Below are 24,563 nucleotides of genomic sequence, written 5' to 3'. Positions count from 1 at the left end.
CCCAACAACTCTTCCTTACCGTCCACCTCGCGCGCCACTTTTCGTAATACCTCGCACTTTTTGTGCTACTCTGCATGGACAACAACACATAAACATAAGTTTATTTGACGGTAAAATCATCAAGTTCAATAAAGTCCCGTAAACAGGATGAACTATAAGGAAAAAAAATGGGAGCCAGTATGTTAGCTCTTGATGCCTTTAGTGTGCTGGCCAGCACACCGGCGTTCTCAAAATAACAGGGTCTGTCTTTGAGTGCGTAATTTTTTGCTGTTGGTCCTAGGGGAAAGGTCGGAATTAGAAGAAAGCGTTTTAAGTCAGGCAACCTGCACACCAATTGATATGTAGTCGAACAAATGGTCGAAACCGAAAATGGTCGAACAAATAGTCGAAACCGAGTGACTTTCTTAAGTTAGTCGGTTTGTTGTTATTGCTCTTAAATTAGTAGGGTTGGGTAAAATTACTGGTAGAACGTAACATTAAACATAAGTCTACGTAGCTGAAGGTTAATTAAGCCACCTATAGGTGCTTCTTAGTTCCGCTATTTTGCGTGTGCGTGCGTGCGTGTGTGTGTGTGTGTGTGTGCGCGCGATTGTTTTCGGTAGCCATTGAGCGTGGATCATCGGCATAATCTGCCTTAATTGTTTTGTAGGAGCCCGTCATCGTTCGTTTTGCTTCAGTTCAGTTACGGACAGTTATGATTGGACAAGCAGAAAAAGTATCAATTGGGGTCCACTCACGCCGGAAATAGCGGTTACGGTCCGGTTTTCAGTTCTCGTTTAGTTGCACTTCGGCCTCCTGCAAAAGTTAAGCCTTCAAAGAGACTGGTTCCACCGGGACCGTCACTTTGATGCTGATAATGACTATGGGGATGCCGTCCGTTGTGCGTACTAACAAGTGTAGATTTGCTTCGGGCCTGGCAAACATCAGTCTATGACAAAATCGCCCATTTTCGATTTAATTTTCTGTTTATGGGATGGGATGCGTCAGTAAGGGCTGCAAGCTACGAAGCAGTATAGATACCGCGATGCTGGATATTCATAACGGCAGGTGTCAGACCGTGCTTGGGATGACAATAGCACCGGCCTAACCAAAGTGTTTGAGCAAGGGGTCAAGTGTGACCGTGGTCACTGCAATATACGACGCTTGCAATAAGAGTTGAGTGACCTGAACAGAGTGTTCCTAAAACGATTTTACGCGCTGGAGCTGCACCTGGGCGACGAGGAGTAAATACATGTTATATCTCAAGACATGTTTGATATGCTGCATGGCCAATTTAACGAGTGAATCAGGTCACGTTTAGAGTATACCGATTCTGTTCTTCTTGTTCTGGGATTAGGAACCGTTTGGTACTACACGTGCAATAGTAAAGTCTTGTAAGGTCACAAACTTCTGGGGGACTTCTTGGATCTTATGCAGGATGGACCCGCCATTTTGGGAATGGGTCGTCATACTATTGTAGGTATTAGGAATCTTCTACAACAAGCGGAGATTTGGGCACGCACCCCTGTCACTAATTTTTTAAAGATCGGGACACTTTTTGGGTGGAGCTAACCGGCACCAGAGCTTCCTTAAGGACACGGCACATTTGATATCGTACTTATCGGTTCGTTGGTGGCGTTTGATGGCGTTTGGTTTTCCCGCCGTGTGTGTACAGTCAGTCTCTGAATCTGCCAGAACTCCCGGGTCAGAGAATGCTATATCGCAAAAGCAACCAGTGGCCGTACTGAATGCGTATTCAAAGTTTACGTGCAATGTTTCGCTTTAGAGCAAGAGGATAACGACGAAGTAAGAGTTGTTTCACACATGACCAATAAAGGCGAGGAAGAGGAAGGCCGCAACGTTATATCAGGTGCAAGAGCTTATAACAGCACTTCGTGAGAGAAGCACTCCCATTCACGCGCTCTGAAGCTGTACGGGTACTGGGTAGAGGGTAAGGGCAACGGGCCGGCTACGAGTGCCGGGGGCACATCCGGGTCACATATATGGTGGCTTGGCTTTCGCGCATTCTTTTCGCGAATAGGTGAGAAAATAAAGCGGATGCATCTGTTTTTGCAACATATTAGTTGCGGGCGGTTCCAACATTTAGTAGCGACGGTTCGCAAATGCTACGAATAGGAGGCGACCACGGGGCGCAGACAAAAAAGCTCAGAGGCGATGTTGGGGGAACTGGGAACATGAGCGGACTCCGCCATACCAACGTTTTAATGCGTAGCATTCTTTGCCGCATACGTCCCCCCCCCCCCTCGCCAGGACCGTGTAACGACCCGCATTTCTACAAAAATGCGTAACTGGCGGAAGTAACACGTTTAATCGTTATAATAGCGTAAGCGGAGATAATTCATCGAACGTAATTTTGAAAACCCAAAAAATACAAAAAATAACAATTTTACACAAGTGAACTGACGGAATAAAAAATGTGCATCTTATTATCTCCTACTAAAAACGAGGGTGAAATTTAAAATAAACTCCCACCTCCCCTCGCGGGAACCCCTGTGTAGATGCGACGCATAGGGGGTTCACGTTGCAGCGTTGAACAGCGGAGGAACGGCGCTGGAACGATGGAGCGGAGCGGCGCAGGCACCGCGTTTTATAGCGCGCATAACGGTGAGGGGACGCGCAGACGCCAGTGCGTCTGCCGCGGCTATGACGCAACACAATCCAACACAATCCACTTTAATCCTATCAAAATCCAAGCCAAGCCAATCCAATCGAATCCAATCCAATGCCCCTCGCGGGAGAGTGTTCTTATGGTCCCTAGAAATTGTGCTAGTCTGCCGTCCGCGCGCTTTCTCTATGGGAAGGCGTGTCCGCGCCGCTGATGCACGCACAGCGCTGCGCAGAGGGCGCTGCGAGCAATCGGAGCGCCCGAGCGGCCGGAGCAGCCGGAGCGAGAGCGGCCGGCCGGCCTGTGCCGCGCGCTACTGCCGCGGAGCGCGAGCGCGCATCGGGGTTTGTCGGCCACTTAGAGCGGTGAAATGGAATGGTACGAGGTACATCAGCTCACAATTGAAAGTGCGATAGTACTATAAGACCTTTTAGTTTCACGCCCCGAGTTTTTCGCGAATTGGAGCCTCTTTGCGGCCGCTGAATTTCGCGAGTGAGACCGAAGGATGAAACCGCAGCAACTAGCGTAGCCGTTTCACTACCACCGCTTGAACCATTATTAAAGTGAAGCTTTCTATGTCTCACTGATTGCCTATATCGCCTCGAAAAAGCACTGCAGGAAAGCCAACTGTCTCTGAAGGCGGTGATGTATCATGTTTGTGAGTAAAGTGAGAGAAAAAAAAAACGCTTCCCGTGGTCAGAATCGAAGCTGGCTCCACCGCGTTTTGAAGCCGACGTCTATCTCAATGCGCATTTCCAACATGGTCAAAGCAGTTTGGATTTGGAGAGGAGTGCAGTCAGAAAAATTATCACTCCACTCTGCAACGATGGTTGAACACGAAGCTTTCTTCGCGTGAAATCAAAGGGCAAAGGTTCGATGTCAAATCCGGCATGATCATAAGTCCAAAATGCGTGCGAGTCAAAGTGAAAGCTCAATGAGTCAAATTCAAAACTCAGACGACAAGGAATCGCTCACAAGAAAGCTTCGCGTTCAACCATCAATGTTCAGACAGTGAGATCCCGTTCAAAAAGAGCTCCCTGCGGCACCAGAAGCTGCGTTTGTTCCACTTCGAAACTACCGGGTCGTTCCCGAACGTCATTGACGGTGACAAGCACGCAGACGGCTGGTAGGCTGACAAAAAGAAAAGCGAAAGCTTGAGTAAAATGTTGTGCCAGCTAAAACTTGTTCCTATATTCTTTGGGCAAAGTGCGGGGGGTGGGGGGATAAAGCAAGGTATATATGGTCATGACAGTATAAATAAACCTCAATATTTTTACTCCTTGGTTTCAAACAGCCGCCATTATAATGAGTGGCCATAACACAAATATTCTCCCGTTTTGCTTTCCCCGCGTGCGTCTCGCAATTCCCTCCGAGTGTGTGGGTGACCAAAAAGAACCTGTGCAATGAGGAATGCAAGCGAAGTTACTGATTTGCAGCCGGGTGTTAATAAAAATCAATTTCACGTACCCGATGCTGGCGAACGTTTCAAATAGTGGTATTCACGAAAATTACAGGCACGCAAAAGAGGTTTGATAGTACCCAAATTTTTGAAAATTTCGAGGTAAGCGGAGTGTTGGGTTAAGCGAAATGCGAAAAATGTATGGCCAGATCACTGGAATAAGAGCTGTATAGTGCTGGTAACAAACGCTCCAATGCACAGAGACGCTTCCGGAATACAGGCAAAATAATTTGCAGAAAAAAACCCATTTTTTTAGGTATTGCGGGAAAAGAACTGCGTGATGCACGCCTGTTTCGCCTTCGCATCTGGTCCCAAAAAAGTGTTTTCGAGCTTCTCAATGCCGCATCAACTGTTGGTCGCCAACGCTATATTCTATCTTGCTGTGAAGCAGGCAAAGCTAATGTTTTTCTTGTTCCTGCCGTTTTTGGCACTTCTTGAGACCCGTCGTTGTCCACATGATCAGAAGCGTCTTCCCCAGCTATATCAACAATGTAGGCGTCGGACAGCACTCCACTAACGGGACATCGGCCGCGCACAGTGCGTACCCCGCACAAATTTGCCGTTCGCGACGGTGTTCGGCGGGTAATGGGAGCTAAGCTTTAACCGAGAGCTTATCAGCTGCCTGCAGCGGATGTTGCATTGCGTCCTCTTTGTGAACATTTCGAGATATCCGTGATCCCCGAATAGACGTTTCGAGACAAAGGGTGGAAAATGTCGCCTATGGCAGGTATATGCACGGCAAAAAAAGGTTTCGAGTTAACCGGTATTTCGAGATATCCGAGTTCGAGTTATGGAGAAATCATGCACTGTATCTGATGACTGAAGGTGATAAAACTTCGTATGCATGTGCACACGTCTTGTTTTTTTTATTCGGCATTTACATTTAACAGATTCCCAGTTGACTGGACGTAACTGAGGGGGCCGCGAAGACGTGCGCTTAAGGGCCTCCAGATCAACGATGCGAAAGGTCAGAAGGCACCGGTTCGAGCTGCTTTATTTACATACACGTACAGGGGACATCATCTTGGGAAACTTGCAAAGAAAGACGGTTCCAAAGAGCCATACAAAAAAGCGGAGCGCCGACACCACACACACACATTTTCAGGCGTTGACTAATCCATCAGTTAACGGCGGGGATATTCACAAAGAACGGTTAACTGTTTGCTTGGTAATGTAGCTGAAGTCCTGCATGATGTTTCCATGCTGGAAAACGATGCCGTGCCGGCAGTGCTCCCGAAGCCCCCGAGTATGTGTCGAAATCGAAATAGTGTAGCGACACGATTCCGCGGTTTTTAGAAAACTCGATCCTTCATAATACGCGAAAACGTACTCCTGTCACTTCACGCTTCGGTTAAAACTCTTCGTACTGGTAAGAGCCAACTTATTTGGCTAATCTGGTTTGTCGACAGTAACGGATAGGGTTCGAAAAGGGGCAGTTAAAATGGGCTGAACCCGCCCAGAAATAGGGCAGAAATACGAAGGCAGCAGCGGCACAGCAGAGCGCCGTCCGCCGTTACCACCGTTACCCATCGCGCCGGCCGGCCACCGCGCTCCGATTGACTGCAGCGCCGCCGCTGCATGCATCACGGAGGAGCCCCCTTCGCGGCCGGCGGTCGGCAGACTAGCACATATTTCTAGGGACCATAGTGTTCTCTATCGGAGAGGAGAGGGGGTGAGCGGCGGAGAGCGAAGCTGGCGCGGCGAGGAGAATGGGGGAGGGGTGGACGCCGACGCTGGATGCATGGTAGAGGCGGGTGAATGAGATGCGTGGCATCTAAAAGCCCCAAAAAGGACACTGAAGCCGGCTGCGCGCGGCTGCGTCGTTGCGAAGGCGAATCAAAGATAACGCGCTTCGCAGCATTTCAGTCGCAGAAGTGTGTCCGAAGATTCCGTGTTGCTGCGCGTTCGGCGGTGTTGTGTACAAGACCTCGTCCTAGTTAGCGGAGCCACTGTATTAGCGGTGAGGCCGCAGGAGCTGCAATCTGTCAACACTGATAAACACTAAAATGGCCGCCGTTGCTCACCTGCGTGTCTATATCTTATCTAGTGACACTAGTCATAACTACACTTTCTTCCGTTTCTTTTCTCTTTTTTTTTTGTTGCTGTTGAAAGCACAATCTGCCCTCTGGCATCATCCATCACCCTTAACGTTAAATAGAGTTAGGCCTGGTCGAGTCCCCTCCGCACATAAGCAGGGGAGGAGGAGGAATAAACTTTATTGCAGTATGCAATTTAGGGGCGGGTGGTGACCACTGGGCGCAGCACAGCGGTGACTTCGGCAGCACGTTCCACCAAGGGTTTCTGGACCCCGGGGTCAGAGCCGCCCAACCCCGCCTCCCATTGATCAACAGAGGGGATTAGGGGTAAGGGGTTTCGAGGGCACGCCCGCATAGCGTGGCAGATGGTGTCGATATCTCTGCAGTGGGGGCATAGGGGTGATAGGTACTGATCGGGGTAAGGTTGGCGCGGCACGGAAGGGTATTAGTTTGAAGGAGTCGCCACAAGCGTTCTTCCTTTGTAGAAAGTGAGGAGTGGGCTTGGGGGTATTTATGGCGGGAAAGGCGGTAGTGCGCGGTGATAGCCGCGTACGTGATAAGGCTATCTCGAGTGGATTGTGATCCGTGGTTAGGGGTAACAGAAGGGCCTGCTCGGACAGTATACTCGAGCTGCTGTATGGGCCGCCTCGTTACTACCTAAGCCGGTGTGGGCAGGCGTCCACACGGGCTCCACGGGCGTTTTAAGAAAAGGGGGGGGAGGGGGGGGAGGAGGTTGCGCAGAAGAATTTTGAGAGCTTTGGCTGATATGCGCCCTCGGGCAAAGTTCCGTATAGCAGATTGAGAATCGGACAAGATGACCTTTGGGGTAGGACTCTGAGAAAGGGCTAGCGCTATTGCCGCCTCTTCCGCCTCAGTAGGTAAGTGGGTGCGGATGGTGAGAGATGTGAGTGGGGGGGAGTTAGGACTGTTGATGACCGCCAAGGCACAAGCTGTGTGGTTTTGGTAGCTAGCGGCATCCACACAGTGGTTGTCGGTTTGATATGGTATTTTTTTGCCAGGTAACGAGCGCGTTGTTCCCTTCGAGCGGCGTGGTTTGTGGGGTGCATGTTGCGGGGAAGCGGTCGGGTTAGGATATTGTCTCGAATGGTAGGGGGAATCGGGTGGGCAGAATTAGTAAATATTGGGATGCGGATGTGTAATCGGCGGAGAATTGTTAGTCCCGCAGGGGAGTTTTATTTTATTTATTCAGAATACCCCTAAGGGCCCTCTCACAGGAGGGTATTACATAGGTATTACACATACAGGTACATAAAAATGATTAATAAGACCAGAAAACACGCAAACTGAAAAACTATACAACTACTGAATAGATTAGAGTAAAATATAGGGTCAATATTCTTTCCGCATAATCTTAAATAACCAGAATAAATAATATTAGTCAGAAATAATTAAACTACATTAAATAATTAGGGAGAAGGTGAGCTTGAATGCAGCGCGTTCTGCCTCCTTGAGGCCCTGATGCCGGGGAGCGATGCGTCGGAGAAGGCCAATTTAGTGATTTGGGCGTTTAGTTGAGTGAGGTATTGGGAGTTCGCGCGATTTTGTTGTATTGAGAGCCCTAGCACGTTTATCCGGGGCACCGTAGGAATTTGGCTCTGGCCGAGAGTTATAGTAAAGGTAGGAGGGCTGGGGGGTTTACCGCGAGGCGGAGGGAGAATTAGTAGCTGGGATTTCGCTGTGGAACAAGTGAGCCCTGCTTGGGGACGCGTCTAAATCCCAGTGGTGTACTTTTTTTCATCAGTTGTAGCGTAAGAAGAATAATCCTATAGCAGCCAGGTAAATGCTACCTATAAATTCGATTGCTTTTCCGCCTAGGGTAATTTGTTAGCAGTCCGATTCCCGGCTGCGGCGGCCGCTTTTCTGGTGGAGGCGAAAAGTGATAACGCCCGTGTGTACGAGATTTCGGCGCACGTTAAAGATCCCCAGATGGTCAAATTAATCCGGAGCCCTCCACTACGGCGCGCCTCATCGCCTGCGCTGCGTTGGAGCGTTAAACCCTACAATCAATCAATCAATCAATTTGTTAGCAGTCACCCACTCGATGGTGCGAGCCAAAATTTTGTTAAAAGTGAGCTTTAATTAACGCCCAGTAACTCATGATCACTCTGATCACTGGGATGCAATTTTAGATAGCTATTACGGATGTGTGCGTCACTGTGAATGTCTCCGTAACGCCTGACCACCGCCCCCGTTCCGTCCACTAAGCTGCGGATTAATCTTATAACAAATTATGCGATTACGAACAGAAAGGTGATTAGACTGTCGTTGTTGTGGTTTGAAGGAAAGGGAAAGGAAAAGAAGTGCGCTGGGGATATTATACAGCTCAGCAGGGAGCTCACCAACATACAACCCAGGGGGGAGAGACTCGCAAAGCACGAGATGGAACTCTTTTGACGAGGCATTCTTTAATTTGTCGACAGCAGTATACCCCCCCCCCCCCCCTCCCGGAACCAGTAGCAATAGAAGCAGATCAGCGAGTTAGACTAGTCAGTGAAGCGCATATCCGAAAACAAAGCATACCTGAAGAGACAAAACAGCATAAAAAGCGCAGAGTATTAATGCTCGGCAAATGGAATAATGCGAACCGGCCTGCCTTTTTGCATGCGTCTACTTCTTTGGCGCCGCTTTTTATACAAGACGAAATACGTAGCGCCTGCACGGTCGGGGGATAAAGTTTCTTACAAAAGGAGAAAGTGCGTGCTATATCTATTATCCTTACTTGGATCCGTTAAAAATGTTGAAGTTAAAAATGTCCTCTCTACGCGTCCTGAAAACCGACTATTATACCAGGCACTACGGCGCTCGCTGCATTGGCCCTGATGACACTTGGGTACGTTAAAAGTTGGACAAAGGAAGGGATGTCTAGAGCGAAATTTGCCTTTTGGTGTTTCGCTTATTCAATGCCTGAACGCATGCGAAAAAAGAGCATAAATTATTCGTGCGGGAACATGGCCCGGAATAATTTAAAACCACGAGATGGACCCATTGAAACACACTTGTCAAATAATATTGGCACGTTTTATTTCCCCGAAGCTACTCCTGTACACCATATATTGAAGGCTGGCAGAGCAATTTAGACCACCTGGCTTTCTTTACGTGGGCCGAAACATCCACACGTGGAAGTTTTCGTTTTTCATTTACACCAGAAAAACGGCAGCCGGGTGCGGTGATCGAACCCGCAACCTTGTGGTCAGCAGCCAACGGCTCACCCACCGAGCAGCTCTTGAGGGTCACACTTGTGAAGTATATGCACTTTCGAGGTGTGCAACCTTTTTAAAGAAAAGTATGAAATGCAACAAGCATGCACATTTCGCGTGTGTGCCTTCGCCGTTGCGCAGTGCAGCCGTCTTGCGGCGAGATTATCATTACACAGTCGCAGCGAGGGAATGGCAAAGTCGATGCTTCATGCGTGGCCTCCGCGATCAGCCGCCGGCAGCCGATCTCGGAGGCCATGCTTCATGTCGCCTGCAGGCTGCCGAGAGTGTCACATCGTTTGCTCGGCCTTGCACTCTGCTCGCGCTACCAGCAGTATAGCATACCTTTTCAACATTGGTGCGTATACCTTTCCTCGTGTTGAGACGACGAAGAGAGCGTTGATAGCGTTGTGACTGATCTGAAGGGGAAAGTGCGTGCGATGCTGCGAAGTTGATGGTGCCTGAATGACAAAAGCACCGAATGGCGTTGACCGCGTAAACCGCGGATGGTCGAACTGTTCCGTCGGGAACCGGTAACCGTTATTTCTTTTTTAGGTTCAGTTCCGGTTCGGGTTCAGCGTGCTCAAAAAATGACGGTTCGGGTTCAGTTCCGGCAAAAAGACCGGTTCGGTTCCGGTTTTCGGTTCGGTGGGGTTCCGGTTCCACACCCTGGAAAATGCATAACTGGCGAAGTAAAGACACTTAGTCGCTATAAAGGTGTAAATACATCATTGGCGAGAATAAGCAAAACTAAACTTAAGAACAATAAAAAATTACGCTGACCTCCCCTCGCGGGAACCCTGGTGTGATGCGACGCTGAGCGGGGTTCAAGCGCAAGCGGAGAGCAACCGTCGACCGAAAGGCCGCCGGAGAGCGGCACACCGGTTATATGCGCAGCGCGCCCGAAGGAGAGGAGACCGCAGAGAGAGAGAGAGTACTGCACATGCGCAGCGCCGCCCACCGGCGGAGTGAGAGCGCGCTGGGCCGCACACCCGCAGATGTTGAGAGAGAGTGTTCGCTCTCACCTGGGCACGCGCCGGCGCCAGTGCGTCTGCCGCGGCTATGACACAACACAATCCAACACAATCCACTTTAATCCAATCCAATCCAAATCCAAGCCAATCCAATCGAATCCAATCCAATGTCCTTCGCGAGAGAGTGTTCGCTATTGGAGAGGAGAGGGGGTGAGCGGAGGAGAGTGCGGACGCCGACGACGGACGCACGCAGGAAGGAGAGGGCCGCCGACAAGAGATGCTCTCAGCGTCGCATCTAATAACCCAACGTACTTGGCTGCTCATACCCAAATCTGGCTCTAAAGAACTCGCAGTGTAGACAAGTGGCGTGAGAATGCTACGCATTAGTAGACAGTTGTCTGACCGTATGAAGTGTTTTTGGTGGCGAGGTACAACGGCTGAATTGTAGCTAACACCAGGCTTGAGTATGCACTGTGCTATTTAGGGGAAATTCGGACGAAGGTTTTGGATTCTGAGCCTACGACTCCGTCGGTAATCCGCCTGACACCTTTCCGCCATCAGCCCGTACGCTGGCATTCTTCTTGGAGCTTCGGAGGAGACAGCAGTGGACGTAATGCCTCACTCCCCTCACCGTATTTGTCTTCCTTCCCCGTCCCGTTTTGTTGGCGCCGCTCTTGAGGAGATGACTCAAGGTAAAACAAATCTTGCCAGAACTGCTGCTGCTCTTTACTTTTATCGTGGAACTGCTGGTCGCCATATTCGGCACATGTCGTCGTTTCCCTCCCCTCGTCCTTTCCGTCTCCCGTCCCGTCTAGATGCCATACACCATCCTACCCTGTGAACGGAATCGTGCAAAATCCCTGTTTGACACCGTTTCCTTGCGTGGCTTCTCTTCTGCAGCACATGCAAGAATTTTACTGTGCCGATGAACATGATCAGATTGAGTGCTTCGATCTCACCGGCAGTGTGGGCTGCCATTTTTTTCCCTCTGTGTTCACCTCACCTGCAAAGGGTGTGCCGTTGTGCCGCTGCAACAAAGATCTTCTTGAAAAAGTTCACACATAATGGTGGCGTCGGGGTATGCTGCTTTAGGGTGTTATTTTTTCGATATCACTTACTGGAGACCGCTTGCGGACGTCTACTTGTGGAGAACTGCTTGCGGACACCTAAAGACAACGGGTGTTGAGAAAAGGTAAGAGTTTTTCGGTTCAAGTTAAGCCTCGTACGGTTCTAAATAAGCAGTCGCTGCAGCCAGACACCATAGTTTAGGCCTCTACTGCTTTTAATTTTGCACTGTTTCCAACAAGAAGGACGAAATGAAAACTGCACAGCACGACCAATCGTACGGAGAAACACGTTCAAGCTGCATACAAATGGCTGTTGTCAAAAGCGATGCTCTGCGCAGCGTAGCGGCGACTACCGCTAGTACGAGCCGTTGTGCATGGCAAGCGACGTCCGTTCGCATGCCCTGCAGAGCGGCGCAACGGGGGCAAGAACGCGATGAGAGCGGCCCTGCCAGCCAAGCGGGCCCCGTTGCTGGGACGCGCCCGTACCCGATTAACGGAACCAATTTACTATTGTCGATGCCGGCAGAGTGACAAAAGCGCGTCGAACCGTAACGTCACGGGAGCGTGACTCCCGCCAAAGAGACGATGTGCGTGCGGGCGCTCGGGCCCCGCCGCTGGGCGCGTACACGCTCAGAGCGTGGACGCAACGTTCGACCGGGCTTGAAAGGCCGGGGGCGGTTCCCCTTCCGTCGCGTGCGTGCGCCGGCGTCCGCGCGCGCCCGTTTACCCGGCGGCCGAAGCTAATCGCCCTCTGATGCGCCCGTCCGCCCGGCTCCCGGGTCTCCTGCAAGACGCACGGCGCCTTGGCATCGAACTGCGAGAACCCGGGATCGTCGTTCTTCAGATACCGCTCCGGCGTCGAGCTCATCCCGATTCATCGACCTGCTGGCTTTCTCGTTCCAGCCATTCTTTGTTGCGCTTAGAGGAGCATTCAGCGATGATAGATTGCTCACTGCTAGGTCGCCTGACCTTTGCCACGGGTCGCCGAGACGCTGCTAGTCGAACAACGCTGGGACAACAGCTTGGGAAAAGGGGCGTCGTTCGATGCGGTGCATAAGACATGTCCAATGTAAACATCACGCCGGCAACTCATTTTCTTCCGCTCGGCTTTCATGGGGTGGAGAAGGTCGAATGCGAACTACCTTTCACATCGGCTTCAATATTTCCCCTCACATCTCAAAGACTCAAAGAGGGACGGACGTACCGTGTTAGAGATCAAACATTTAGCGAACGATGAAGTGCATGGTGAGAAAAGAAGAGCGGTTATTTGCGAGCGTAACGCAATCAATGCTCCCCCCCTCTGTATGCACCACCTCTGTCTCCTCTTTGATGCCACCGGTTCCACAATAAGCTTCGCCGCTGCATTTTCTGGCACCATTTTGAATTTGATTGAGCGCATCACGGGTAAGTTATTAGGTACAAAAAAATTCCCTATGTATAGCTGGGAGCAATCTATTTGGGGGTTTGGATTTTACCTCGACAGTTTTCCGTGCGTGCGTGCGTGCGGACTTGCGCTCTTGATTTGCACTACATTCTCCGTGAGAGCTTTGTCCTGTGCTTCCCTTTGGTCGTCCTCGTCTTTGTGCTTGGTTAACTCCTTTTAAGACGCTTTACGAACTAGCGCACCAGGCCATCTTCAGTCATTCTACAGAACTCCCGTCGGTTTGCTTCACCACAAGGGACCCATTTTACCTACCGGTAACGAAACAGCTATATACGACGAATGACGAAGCCCTTTTCCGTTATTTTCGTAGCCTCCTGATAGTTTCGACAAGTTCACCCCCGGCGCAGTGGCCGATTTATAGGTTGTGTTCTCTTTTTTGTATGCGTTCGGCTCGTTCCGTTAGTAATTCCTGGTAGTCAAAATATTCTTTCGCACGTGTGCATCTTCGAATGGCTTTAACTTGCTTGAACAGCCAGATTCTCAACCCTTCCAGATTTTCTAACGCCTTGGTTGTGCACTTTTTGCGCTGGCTGTTGCAGCATGCTTCGGCCTGTTGTACAGCCTCAGTTAGCAAGACGTTTAATAGGCTTGCCATTGTATTATGCTTTCATGTTCAGCCCGGATTTGATTTAAAAACTTTTTCGCTCACGCAAAGAATTAGTGAAAGAAATGTGGGTGGCACCTAAAGAACGCAGACTGCCATGACAATATCTCGTGCGGGATCTTTTTCTTTTTCTTTTTTCCGTCCCATCTCTTTTACCTCGCAGTATACCTGCGAACTGTGATATGTCGTTAGCAACTTTTTCCTCACCGGCACAGCCTCGTGAACCAGCTTACAAAGCAAAAGTACGCCTATTTAATCATTAGTTGACTCGGTAGGTAGAAAATATGACGTCGTCGTAACTGATAGGTGGCAGACAAAATGTCCGATGGCGCAAAAAGCGCAATGAAATGGAGCCACGACGGCTCACAATGACGACAAATTTCTCATGGAAGCTCCCATCAACAAAGTAAAGTAACTGCGTTGAAAACTCCCAAGAATTCTCGGATAAATGCGTATGTTGCTCATCTGTACACCGAGCCTCTTTTAAATCGGCTTACTACTGTCCACAGACGCATTGCCGGAAAGACTTTTTTTTTCTGTTGCTATCGTAGGGAGAGGTATACACCAAACACCTTTAAAGTCAGGTTCAGTACTTTAAAGAAAAGCATTGCTGGAAATATATTATCGAGTGGCGGAAACGAGGTGTTACAAAAAATACACAGGCCGCAAGAGCTTGTCCTACAAAAAATGAAAGCCGTTCCACTCAATGTGAAAGCTGTCGGAAGGGAACCCTTATGAAAATGAACTTTTCCTTTCTGTTTACTTTGTGTCTCCTGCATGTTGACTGTGTGGCCTTTCTTTTGACTTTTCCTTTGTGTTACCTCTAGGACATAAGCAGGCTGTGTACTTTTTATAGACTGCCGGATAAACAGCCACGATGTTTTACCTTTATATGTACTATGGTAAACACAAAGTTTAAATTTCTATACGAAGATTTCATTTCGGATGAGAGGTATAAAACTTTAAAAATGACTTGCTTTCTTCTCTTTCTGAGTTCCGCAATGCTATTGCCCATGTGTGTACTCAAGGCAAAATGAAGTCAAAAGACTTTGGCCTGTTTCCCCTGTGTTGCCTCTAGGACAAAGGCTGTAAGATAGAACTTGAATTTGCTGTCTTAATTCTTCTGTGTGCCGTAATGCTGTTGCTTATGTATGTACTGAAGGCAAAATGAAGTCAAAAGACTGACTTATGTCTTTTGTGTTGCCTCTAGGACACTGGGAGGAAGGATAACTATTTGTTGCCTTACATTCTTTTTCTGAAGATTGTGCTTCCTCAAGTAAACATAAAGTCGAGCATGTAAGCCTTAATTATACTCGAAAGGTTAAGTTTTTGGCTTGGCTAGAGATGATAAGAAACAATGCCGATGGTTTGTGGAAATTCTGCAGCACTGTATACGTTATTTCGTGCTAGTGAGGTCTGATAAATTCGCAGAATTAATATTACCAACTGGTACGTTTGTATGAAACAGTGGCGTAAGAAGGATACATATTGAACTAGGCTGTTCGAAGTGCCTCGTCCCTCCCATTACGAAAAAAAAGTGGGAGGGAGAAGAATACACAAACCAGAAAAAGTAAAAAGAACACAAAAAGCCGAATAGAAAACGAAGCAATGAAAACAAAAACAACCTAAAAAGTGGCTTCCGATTGTCCTAGTCTGTGTTTTCCTTCAGGGTCGTTGTAAAATGGCTTATCCTTGCAACTAAATGCTGAAGCGGTGTACTGTTTTTTGGGGCAGAGCTTGCGGTAGAAATATATTGCGACAGAAAAAAAAGGGACACAGCCAGACGAGAGCAACAAGAGCAACAACAATGTCAAAATATAACCTAAGGCAGAAAAACTTTAATTAAAGCACGGTTTAAAAAAAAAAAAAAAAAAAAAAAAAGGTCAGTGAGCGGATTTTGAACCTCCGCCCTTTGAATCAGTAGGCGAGTACTTAACCTCCAAGCCACCAAAACAGCACACGATCAGGCCGTAAACCTAGGTATAAATACTTGAGCTCACATAGTCTTGTTAAGCCTCCATTTGAGTGAATTGTTTGCCTGCGTGGATTTGACGCACGGTGCTTTTGTGTGTGTGTGTGTGTGTGCGTGCGTGCGTGCGTGCGTGCGTGTGCGTGCGCGCGCGCGCGCGTGTGTGTGTGTGTGTGCGCGCGCGCTCGCGTGTGTGTGTGTGTGTGTGTGTGTGTGTGTGTGTGTGTGTGTATGCGTGTGCGCGTGTGTTTGCGTATGTCTGCGAGGAATAATTTTTTTATCCGGCCGTTCTGTTTGTGAAAAGCGCACAAACAGTGAATGGTGAATGCTCGGACTGCTTGGACGCTGAACAAAACACAAAACAGTCAATTTAGATGTAGATGACGATGATAATAACTTCGTTTGTTAATCCATTTTTATTCGCTTTTGAGTAGCAACAACTTACGACAACAAAGGACGTTGCTCGCATCAAGAAAATATACTGCCATTATATATACACCATTTTCCATAAGCAGCCGGGAAAGGAGGAAAATACTCTCAAACCAGTTCTCTCGGTGGCCGACCAGTGTTGCCTGTGCGCGCTGGGCTGTTAACATCGCTCGGCGCGGTATGCTCCGCTGCGTATACAGGGGGTATTTCGCACCGCGTGCTTAGTTTTTGCAGAACTTTCAACTGTTTTAGCCAATGCTGCGATGCCGTTCAAGGCGCAAACGTCACTTGGTCAGCACTGCGCGGTGGTGGGTTATTGAACAACCAGAGAAAGCGAGAAACAGCGCTGACAGCACGCATGTGCACGACACTGCCTGGAGAAAATGCAGTGCGGTTGCGGCGTGTTTTTACTGCATCGCTTCCCAACACACACCGAGTCGAGATATTGGTGGATGCCACTGATAAATCGCAACGACTTCGTACCAACGACCAACTCCAGGGTTTGTTGGGTGCACTTGGACGGCAAGCAGACGGAGCAAAATCCATTTACCACACGCAAAGCTGCGACAGGTAACGGAACCCCCTGAAATGTTAGAAGCAACTTTATCCTTTACCATACAGCATTGATTGATTGGTTGATTGATTAATTGATTCATTATGGTGTTTAACACCCCGACGCTTCTGGGTGATGAGGCGCGCCGTAGTGGAGGGCTCCGGGTTAATTTTGACCACCTGGGGATCTTTCACGAGCGCCGATACAATACAACATTACAATAACTCCTGGTTCCTTGTAATCAATTTATAATACCATATATTGTTTGGTCATTACAGCCGATTGGCATTAAACAATACTCTTTTCATCTAATCTAACCTTTAAAATCACGGCGTTTTGTTTACTTTTTTTCAGGCCAACGCATTACACTGCCAAACGATATGAAAGGATAACTTTCTCCTTCGCACACTGCTGGTCGATAGCAGGATAAGCGGGCAGCCCAATGTGGAAACGAAGCTCGAGATACGCGTGAACGCTGCATTTGGAAAATAGCTCAACCTGTTCACAACGCGGCCAAAGGAAAAGCTTCTAATCCTTTTGCGTTGTCACGGAATCTAATTACAATTTAATTACAAAACAGTTACTGCTGGTCGCGTAAAGCATTTGTGGTGCAAGCAGCGGTTTCACAAAGGTGGGCTCCTAGCGACAGGCCACATGCGCTGCGCAGAGTTAGGTCAATCATAATCACGACCATGATCAACCAGAATTAACTCGCCCGAACGTCGACCCTTCTGCTCAACCTTCGAATAGTAATTTTACTGGTTGTGCGGTCGCGTTATTTTTCCGCCCAGGTAATTTCGTTTCGTCAGTAACCGTCATAAGTCTAGTTAAGAAAGATTATATTACATTGCAATGTCAACAGCGTAGCAATCGCCTCGTCGAAGTCCATCGCGAGCACGGATCACCGTGACCCACATATGCTGTGCGCGCTTCGCTTTCGACGTCCGCGCTTCCGTAAACATGACTAATCGGTGAACATAACGAGCACGGTGGCATTGAAAACACATATTTACTCCCCGATGTCGATTTCTATGTCAGTCGGTGCCATACCGGTACGTTTGCATCGCGGAACTGCGGGGCACCACCACCACACTGCTACTGCTGCTCGCAACAGCCGGCATCGGCATTTTCCGCTCTGGCAGCAAATGAAGACCTAAAATCCGTCCGCAGATGATGAAAACAAAACAGAACCCACACACACAAGCACTGCAACCGCTAACTTAACGCCAAACCACTACGGTTCACTTGGTAATGCACGGGTACCGAGCAGACGCACGGAAAGAACGGAGCACTTAACAGCCCAGCGCGGAAGTTTCGGCGGTCGCTTCATAGACGGCGCTAGCGTCCGGTCAGAAAAAGCAAATGGCGGCGCCCATCTCTAGCAAGGAAAATGGTGTATATGTTTGCTATTATCAACTTTAACAAAATACTATAATGGCGTCTGCCTAGTTTGCTTCAGGGGTGATGATGAAGGAAGAAAGTAACTGCTAAAACTCTGACTGCTAGATAGCCAACTGTAGTAATAAGTCTAGTCTAGGCTAGCATATATGCAGTCATTGTTATAGGTGCGCAAGAAAAGACGTGCTTGGTTCGTTGTGCGTGGTTTTGGTGGTTTGTTTTCGATTTGCTGGTGTTACGTGAATTACTACGTGCTCCTCCTGCCGTAATATTACGTGTTAGTGCTCTTGTGCCACCTGAAACATCGTGAGTGCTGGCAAAGCGTCTGTGTCGTCGCCGTGCTGCGCTGCTGTAGCAAACGCACATCGAGGTCGCCATTTGACAAAATACCTGGCAAGTTGTGCGTGCCTACGTGAATCAAGAGTCTCTACTGCAAGTTCCAGTCTGTCGACGCGACGTGTGAAAAATGCTGCGTGTTCTGCCGTAAGTGATTGTTTATCGTGGTGCATGTTAAAATTTTATTACGCGTTGCCGCAGTGCTGTTTTGTTAAACGTGTTGAGTATATTCCTTGGTGTTCGGCTCGCCGCGCTTCTTTTATTGTAAATTACCGGCTCCGTCGGCGCGGTCATAATGAGCTTCCAGGAGCGGCGGCCAGCATGCTGTGTGAGTGATCGACCCCCTTGCCATTGCCGGCAACGAAAATATTATGCTGACGGCCCAGCGGCCGCCGCTTGGCTTGGGTGGATTCGACGCTAAAGCTTGTTGCATGAAAAAAAAAAAAAAGAAAAGAAAACTGCGTTAATGGTTGTAAAACAAAACGCCCACTCCCCGATTTTTTTTTTTTTTTAGGAGGCAGTTGACCCACAGTATATTTTTTTACAGGACTAGGCAGCTTAGCATTGTTCTAACGGGTAGTTTTCGTTTACGGGTAAAGAAATGCAAGGAGGCTGCATTACATTTGTAGTTATAATACGTAAGAGTTGCATATACGTTGAATTTTCAACATTTAAGCATTGCTAGCAACTTTGTAAGTAGTACCACATGCACAAGGTCTTTAGGCAGTGAACATTTGACCAGATAATTGTTTAGACGGCGCAGCTTGAAAACATGCTGTTCCAGCCTGCATTGCTGGTGGAGTCACAGGGCAGCTTTCACTGTTTTAATGCAAGAAATTTTTCCACCTTCCTAAGCTCATCCAGCATCGTCATGATCAGACAGAAATTCTTGTGTGGTGTGACATTATTTGTAGCTGGCTTGCATAAATTGTGTTGACCGTAACATGTTGAGCATGGGTTAAACGTGTTGATTCTTACAAATATGCATGTTATGGGGATACAATCACGGTGCGAAAAAGATTAAACAGGGCGTGGGCTTGCCACCGTGCTCCTTCGCCATCCTATTTTTTCGTTTCGTCAGCATTTCAACTTGCCTACCCCTTGGAGGTATTGGCACGCTGAGACGTTCACCATGTGCCTCAGAATTTTAATGGCGCCATGAAGACAAAATACAAGTTTGTGTTATTCGAAAGATTTCGTGTGGTATGGTGCCCCCAGCACTTGTCCAAATGCAAACGATGCTTTATTCACTGAGAAATTCATTAATTGAAGCTAAAATTTTGCTTTTCCCACTAAATCGTGCATTTTCAGGGTCTGCAATGACATCACAGGAACCGACCGCTCTGCAGCCGATTGGGAAACCTTCTTTACCGTTAGTTAACCTAGATGGTGCCACCATACCGTGGCAAGCCGCTTTCTGCTTTTGTTTTGTTTTTACCGTTTTTACCGGCTTGTTTTTGTTCAGCGAGAAAATAATCGTTTCGTGAAACATAGTGCTCGCTCCACAAATATGGTCACGTAAGACACCGTTGCTTGTGTCAATCGGCCATTGTTGTCCGAGACAACCCCAAAGCCCCGCAGTCCTGTGCAGCTAAACCAAGCATAGTGCGCGCAGTACCAACAGCAGTACGCATCGGTACTTCTATGCTTACGTGTGCTTTCCTAACCTTTACTGTTGGTCCCACCATTCTTACTACTGTAAAAAGAATGTGCCCTAAATTTAAGCGCAAATAGTTCATTCGGCAAGCTTATAGCCTCTGCCTAATTCGCGTTTGCTGTTGCCGCCCTCCGCTAACTGCAGAGCTGGCTGGTATGACATAGGTTCTGTTGCGGGAAATGAGCTAGTGGGTCGCATGGCCATTTCCTTTGTTCCTAATTTGTAGCTTATTTGAGTGGAGTTTATGTTAAAAATGGTGTCAGCATGATTCTAGCAACGGAATCCTTTGAATGAACCAAACTTGTGTTTTCTCTTCATGGCTCCTTTAAAAGCCGTAACCACGTTTCGCACCCTCTGGACCAGAGAATATGCTTGCACAGTGGAAATCTGGGGCCACAGATTTCTACCACCTAGGGATATTTAATAGGCTTAGTTTAACATTAATTCAGTGTAAGGATGCTTCTGTTCCTTTAAAGTATGGCTGAAAGCCTTGTAAGGATGGTCATGTATGTACAGTGCTCACGGATTGAAACGCGACACTGCAAGCGCGTGGCCTGCACTACATGCAGCGCCGCCAGTGGACGCCCGTGGAAGCTAGGTGTTGCATTGTGGTATACCACGAGGATGAGAGTGTTTTGACCATAAGCTTGCTGCTTCCGGTTGCCAATAAGCGGGGCAGTGGTTCCCCGCAGCGACAGTGGTGCGCTGTCAGCGACAGCGGCGTCCATGGACGGCGCTGCATGTATTGGCGGCCACGCGCTCGCAGTGTTGCGTTTCAATCAGTGAGCACTGTACTTATTTTTTAGCTTGAAAGAACTGAAGGTGCCTTTTTTGCACCTACAAAAAAGAAATTCTGTCATGTCCTGTCAGAGCGAGTATTTCACGGCATTATACCGCATATTTACGGCTTGTTTACTACTTGAACTTCCATTTTTTACAGGGCCAGGTGTTTGACATGGAGGATGTACGTTGTGAGCTACCAGAAGAATTGGCTGCCTCCTGTTTCTATCTATCCTGCACGACCTGTAAGTGGAGTTTATTACGGCTGTGAAATGCATGAAAATCTCGATTTTGAAGGCTGAGAGAACATGAAAACATAGAAAACCATTGTGGCATCCTTGTGGTACCTTAGTGATATTAAGACATAAGAACATTGCAGAGATGGGACAAAAAATAAGGAACCGATGAGGGTGAGAAACTTCCTGGTACCTTTCTTATTTTTTTTGTCGCATCAGGGCTGCGTCCTTGCTCCATGAATTAATTAATAACGACTTTGTCACCCTTGTTCACTGTGGTAGTTGCGTGGTGCCCACAGACAGTGTGTGGGGATTTTTCTTCTACCGCCTATTACAGATGAACTAGATCTTTAGACTTCTACTCAAAAGTCATATTATGGATTACATTACATGAGTGAAACAATTCCATGCACCCAGAAATAGAATTTAGGTGAATTCACTAATGCCCTAGACGCAACTTGTGCCTAGCAGTGAAAAGGGTGTATTGCGTGCCTTTTTGCCACTGTGTTTCATGTAGTGTAATGAGTCTCACTGGCCATCGTAGCCCCCCCCCCCCCCCCCCCCCCCCCCGAACAGCTATTTACTCTAGCAAATATAATGATAGTCCTAATTGTAGAAGGGTACCCGCCGCGGTGGCTCAGTGGCTAAGGCGTTGCGCTGCTGAGCATGAGGTCGTGGGTTCGATTCCCGGCCGCGGCGGCTGCTTTTCTGATGGAGGCGAAAAGCAAAAACGCCTGTGTGTACGAGATTTCGGCGCACGATAAAGATCCCCAGGTGGTCAAAATTAATCGTTGGCGAAGCGTTGGCGAATTGAATGCTGCAGGGTTTCTTTTGCACTCATTCATTTAGATCGAGAACATTTTCAATAAATAAACAGGAAAAGCTAGGATAGGGATCGCAAAGCAACACCCTTTCCATATCAAACAGGACTGCTGGTGCAGCATACAAAGGAAAAAGGGGAAAAAGACGGTTCCCTTAAAAAAGGATAAGATTGCAGGGTGTGGCCAGGTGCTTGTAACAAAATATTTTGTAAACAAATCAAATGGCATGGTTGGGGGCAATATTATGATGTTTATAGTAGGAAAAACCTGCATTATTTCCGAACAGTATGAATGCTCTGTGTGCAAACATATGCAAAAATGCTTGTGTGTTTTTAGCATTTGAGTGCACATTACAGAGTAGTCAGCTCAAGTTACTGCGGTAGCTTTCCTCATTGCTGGTAAGCATAAACCGTGAAATTAAATTTGCTGTATTCGACCGCTTTAACCCTTTCACTGTCACTGATGTCCTGGTTTGTCTTTGAATTTCTCCTCCACGGTGTCACTGACATACCGGTGCGTTTTCTGTTGTGCGTTGAAAAATTCGTGCCATGGTGCAAAGTTGGCGCACCTGCACTGTTTGTGTTATCTGTCAAATCTTTCTAGTAGCTTGTATTTTCACAAAGTACAGAGCGACCACGCCCAGATTTCGCTGCTTGGGGGTCACTCCGTGCACTGTACATCTGTTGGGATGAGTGACCACGTGGCACGCGTGCAATGATGGGTGCAAGTGTGCTATCCACCACGTTTTTCTAGGGTTGTTTTTTTATTTCTGTTCCCGTGTCTGCTACCCATCGACACAAGGAAATATAAAAAGTGAGGAGCCAACCTAGAGGTTGGTCAGTTCATGGTGATGTACATTTTGCTTTTTGTAAGCAAGCACAGACAAACAAACTAGACAGTGCAAGTGCTGTCTCGTAAACGAAATGCACAATAAAACTGCTGCCTTTATAGGTTCCAAAGAACGCGTAGACACAAGCAACTACTCATGATGACGACTGATCAATGCCTGTCTTAGCATGTTCATGCAATTTTATGTTGCCTTCCCTGCCCCCCTCCCCCCCCCCATATTGCTTTGTTCCCACAGTGCTGCTGTAATAATCTCATCTCAAATGTTCTTGCGAGGCTGTATAAATGCCCGTCATGAGGAGGCCATGAATCTAAACAGTACTTAGTTCTGGGTTGTGTTGCCTATGTAACAGTATGTCATATTTGATGTTCGTAAGCTCATTAGTTAATTTATGTGGTCTAAATTTTGTGGCTAATTTTGCAACCTAGAAGTTATACCTTCTCTTTCAGGACACTTGGTTCAGTTTTGTATGGGAACACTCCTTTATATTTATAAGCATAACCAGGAAATGTTTGAGACGTGTTTGTTTAAACCCCTTCATATGCTATCAATGCGTTTGTCATTTCAGGTTCAAGCGTGGCAGTGGCTATCCCGTCCTGTGAGGGGTAAAGATGAGGCGACACCTGGTGTGGCAGGCGGCAGCAGCACGTATGGATCCAACCTGAATAAAATAGTCAGGTTTGCAAGAGTCGTGTGATTCATGTGATTTTCGTCGGCTTGCTCTTACAGAAACAGCTGCAGCATGAAACAGTGACTGTGGAGCTAGCTGACATTTTCTACATGCAGCTGGCTGTGGGGCGCTGTTATTTGACAGCATGCAAAGGGCACTCAAAAGGTGGAAGCTTGTGGGATACGTAGAGGACGGAAACATAAAGGATTCTTGGAGGACGCAGAAAGTCGGTGGCGAAATTTCAATACAGGGGACACACAAGGGACGAATGCGGTCTGTTGCCTTCAAGACATATAGGGGACACACAAAGGCCGTATGGTGTCTGTGTTGCCTTTGGGAGATAGACTGGACGCATGGAGGACGGAAACACACGGGACACTTGGAGTACGCAGAAAGTCGGTGGCGAAATTCCAACACAGAGGAAACACACAGGACGCACGCAGTCTGTTTCCTTCGGGACGCAGACTGTCTTTTGACTGGACATAGAAATTTTCATAAGGGAAGAGCAGTGATTCACCATAATGGGCTGTAGCGCCGTTACCCGCTCACTGCTACCACCCAATACAATTCAAATTTCCCGCCTGCGCAGTGCTCGCGCGCCCCCTGCCTGAAACTGCGCCAGCGGGAGTTCTGCTCTTTGTAAGTGAAGGGAATTTTGGGGGCTCGCCTTGTCGTAGCAGCTCGCTGTAACGCTCGATGTCAAGCGACTGCCGGAATCAGTCTGCGCAGCGAGATAACGGACCCAAGCCCGGCGTACCCGTCGTAGGGCGTCCCGAAGAGGCTTCGAAAACCAAGCGGTTTAAATAGCCATGACCGTTCGAAACTCGTGAATCGCTGGCGCTTGCCATACATCTCCCTGCTTGTGCGAGAAAGGTTTTGCCGAACACGAGTGCGTTTTCGGTAGATTTTTGTTTCGATCGTTCAATCGTATGGAACCATAAAATTCGGAAGTTTCCCGGACAATGCGGAAAACCTGGCAGGTATGTATGTGTATGTGCTTGCCACAAATTATGCTGGGCCTCCGTGCTATTGCAATTTACCGTAGTGGTCGCACTGCCGCTACATGTCGGGGACTGCTGACTGGAAGGCATGTCGAAGACGCCGATGAGGCAATGGAGCGCAGTGCAATGGAGCGAAGTTGCAGCGAAGAAATGGCGAGCGCCGCTGCCGCCGGGCAGTGCGGCGACGACGAACAGGCAGTTCGTCGGCGACGTAGCTCTGCTAGACAGTATAATTTCTCCGAGGTCAACTAGAATATGTGGGGTCTAGGAGGGCGAAAGACCCGCGCAGCGTCCCGACGGCTGGTGCCGGTGGGCAAAGTTCGTCGGCGAAATTCGCTTCATGTGGTCCGCTTTGGTTTTTGTGTACGCTGGCTAGTGTGCACCCGCGATCTCCGGTCCGTGGTGCGCGGCATGGTGTCCGAGATCACCCCCGCGAGCATTACCTCGGAGGCCATGCGCTCG

General features: G+C 48.3%; 1 long non-coding RNA gene across 1 annotated transcript; it reads left to right on the top strand.

Annotated features, from left to right (window-relative positions):
• Nucleotides 1-17,871: 17,871 nt before the first annotated feature.
• On the top strand, nt 17,872-23,599 carry LOC144155321 (uncharacterized). Its single transcript, XR_013319552.1, has 3 exons — nt 17,872-18,236; nt 20,687-20,771; nt 22,999-23,599. It is a non-coding gene; the product is annotated as an uncharacterized LOC144155321 (long non-coding RNA).
• The last annotated feature ends 964 nt before the right edge of the window (nt 23,600-24,563 follow it).

The sequence above is a fragment of the Haemaphysalis longicornis genome, unplaced genomic scaffold (genome assembly GCF_048455015.1).
Source record: "Haemaphysalis longicornis isolate Haplotype H1 unplaced genomic scaffold, Haemaphysalis longicornis Haplotype H1 scaffold_1, whole genome shotgun sequence".
Classification (NCBI taxonomy): Eukaryota; Metazoa; Arthropoda; class Arachnida; order Ixodida; family Ixodidae; genus Haemaphysalis; species Haemaphysalis longicornis.
This window is presented reverse-complemented; position numbering and strand designations above follow the sequence as displayed.